At 38.4% G+C, this 3,258-nt stretch overlaps 1 long non-coding RNA gene across 1 annotated transcript; it reads left to right on the forward strand.

Annotated features, from left to right (window-relative positions):
• Positions 1 to 671: 671 nt before the first annotated feature.
• On the forward strand, positions 672 to 2,520 carry LOC308395337. The gene is made up of 4 exons (XR_013971380.1): positions 672 to 816; positions 1,951 to 2,027; positions 2,123 to 2,184; positions 2,459 to 2,520. It is a non-coding gene; the product is annotated as an uncharacterized lncRNA (long non-coding RNA).
• Positions 2,521 to 3,258: the final 738 nt, after the last annotated feature.

Here is a 3,258-nt window from a genome sequence, read left to right on the forward strand (position 1 = left end):
GCCACAATAGCACTGTATCGACCCCCCAATGTTCCTTTAATACAACCTATAATTGTCTAGTAGCCACACAAACGCACTGCAACAGTAAGACTTGATGATTAGACAGAGGGGGTTACAGGTAGGGCCCCAACAGTCAGCAAAACAAGTCATAAAACAATAAAAGCTGCATACTTATCAAGAGCATCCCAGCACACACATCCCAACTGTAGTTCCATAGTTTCCACCTTTTTTCTTTACAAACTGCTCTTTTCATCTCTCCATGTCAGAGGTCAACTGAAACCAAGTCCACCTATATAAAAACACCCCATCAGACACACAGTATTTTCCTCAGCACTTCACAACTTTCGCAAGGTATATCGTTTTAACTTTTTTTTTCGGACCCCGGACACAGCGCTGTGAGGTAGTTAGCACACAATTTGGCCATGTAGAAAGCATCGTTTGTTTGGAACGCGTCATCACTGTTCATAAGAGTTTAATTTAATCAAACCTCATTTCAGGATCTACGTGGCTCCTCATCACTCGCCGATTCATCATTTTATTTAAATATCTGAATTTTCAGAATGGTGATCCAAGCGGGACACAGAGGCTGCTAGTTTTAACGCACCAGAATGCCGCAAATATAAATAAAAGCCTGACTATCCCGAGAGCCTAGCCGCAGCGACACTTTTCTTTCAAATGGATGCCTGCAGGTGCGTTGGAGCCGACTTTGCTACCCGCACAGAGCGTTTCTGACAGTCGGGCGCTGCTTATGCAATAAAGAAAAACAACAATACAGCATGTTTCTCTGCTCCAAGACATCCGCGGTCCTTTCACACGGTAAGCATGTCTGTTATACCCAGCGCATAAATGTCTGTATGTCAGCGCTGATTAAACCCTGTTTAAAATGTGACACGTTTGTTGTCCAAAAACATTTCCTCTAAATTTGCAAAGTTACTGATTTAAAATCTGCTCTAAGAAATATTTCCTGTGATCTAAAATTTGGCACATTTATATTTGTGTCTGGTAACAACAGCAGCTAATGTGCTGTACAGCTGATTCTTTTGAGGGTGTAGCACCTTCAAAGGTTGACGTAGGCACCATGTAGAGTTATAAAACTGGGTTTATTCTGGTCTCGACGACCCGGGAGAACTGCTCAAAGAAGAAAACTATTTTTTTAAAACATCACATCAAAATGCATTCTTCTACTTTGTGTAAATCAATCACAACGTAATTAATCACAGAAAATAAAACATTTAAAGAACACAAACAAAGTAAGCTGACCTCCAGGAGGGGCTAAATAGTCCTTTGTGGCCTTACTATCTTTTTCTAACTTATTTCTTGCACTTATTTAATTTTCAACATTACTTTTTCCATGTGTGGAGCTAACCATGTGTGCTAGCAAAAAAGGGGTTGGGTGGAGACCCAAAAATGCAACCAACTCTACATTCCACTGTTCATCACCAGATGGTGCAAAAGCGCAAGATCCAGACATAAAGCATCAAATCCACACAGAGGGTTTTTATCATTATTATTATTTATTTAACTAACTTTTTAAATGTTTCACACATTAAACATTAATGCATGAATGGATGTGTATTTTAAAATGAAATACTTACAGAAGACATTGTTAATTATTAACAGCTTAATTATTGTGCTTTGTATATGCTACATGTATATATAGTACATGCAGTATGACAGGAACACAGAGGTTTAGTGCCAGACTTCACATAAAAAGTATCAACTATGTTAGGATCCATGATTATCATGTGTGGTGCTAGTTTACATTAGTGGCTCCTCTCATGAAGGTGTGTGGATCTCTCACCTCTCTCCAAATTGTGGTTGTGTGTTTGATGCTGAAACAGATGAAGACTGCTGATTGGCTGAAGTAGGGTACAATATATATTTTTGGTTTTTGGTTTGGGCAGTGCTCACCGCTACATTAAATAAACTGCTGCTCGTGTGTGTTTGTAGGTTCTCAGTCATCAAGCTCATGGTTGTCTAAGGAGCCTGGAAACACTTCAGCCACCTGGAAATACCCAGCCTGCAGAGTACATCATATGATTTATTGATTTATTTTGTGTTCATGTCACATGGATGGATGTGAAATTAATTTATGATTGTTTTGTTTTTTGTCTGTTTCTAGAGGAGACGTCGTTCAGGTTGCAGGACTTGGTGGTTATAGAGTAAATGCCACCGGCCACACATGTAAGACCAGATTTTGTTTGATTATTTCACAGTTAATGCTAGAATCTGATTTCGGTTTCTGTGACTGTTTTATTCTTACATTTATGTTTTTGTTTAATACTGAATGAAGAACAAGTTTTTTTCTTTTTGTAAATTTTGGAGTAGATATACTGTGCGCCAAGTTCCTTGTTTAAAAATCATTTGGAAACATAACAAAAGATGAAACATCATTCTACTCACAATTTTAGCTTTTGAAAGATTATGAATAACTTTTGTTCTTTTCCTTTTTCTCTAGTCCCTGATGAACCACCTAATCTTCAGTGTGCAGACGTGTGTTGCTGACTGTGAGCCTACCAGATACTCTCAGTGTACTGCATATGTGCCATATAACAACAGGCTGTGTCTGGAAGAACATCAAGTAGATGCACGTGGGATTAGTTGACTGCTAATATTACTGTATATCATCTGTGTATGTTTTAGATATTTTGGGGAGCACAAACTACATTTCTCTTCTCTCGGGGTGATTCTGGTGGTGGAGTGATTTACAACAACATGATTTATGGTGTAATCAGTTCTGGTTTTGAACGTGTCTGTACTGGACCAACTGTTACTGTGAATGTTTGTTCTGACATGAACTGGATAAATCAGAAAATTGCTCAAAATAATGGAAAATAACTGAATGAAAATAACATCCAGAATAAACAATCATCTCTACATGAAACTTGTGTGCTGTGTGTTGTTTCTACTCTAGAATATCTTCATGTTAACTGCAAATTGTGAACCTTTTTCTTTGGTCTAAAATATTGTGTCAGATTTGCAGCTTGTGTGTGTTTGAATGTGGTGTCAGGTGTGTAGCAGCTCATCCTGTTGTTCAGAAACTCTCAGACTCACACTGTGAAGATGCAGAAAGGCTTTCTGATCAGACATGCCACCAATCAGCTGCAGGGCCTGAACATGATAAACTTCATAAATCTGAGTTGATTGTTGGGGGTGGAAATGTTTACATGGAGGCTGTTGGCCTCCGTGCACTGAGGGCATTAGAATAAATACAGTAACCATCAAAATAAGTTTTGTTGATAAAATACATTTCTTGAA

This window comes from Rhamphochromis sp. 'chilingali' (genome assembly GCF_963969265.1).
Source record: "Rhamphochromis sp. 'chilingali' genome assembly, chromosome: 4".
Lineage (NCBI taxonomy): Eukaryota > Metazoa > Chordata > Actinopteri > Cichliformes > Cichlidae > Rhamphochromis > Rhamphochromis sp. 'chilingali'.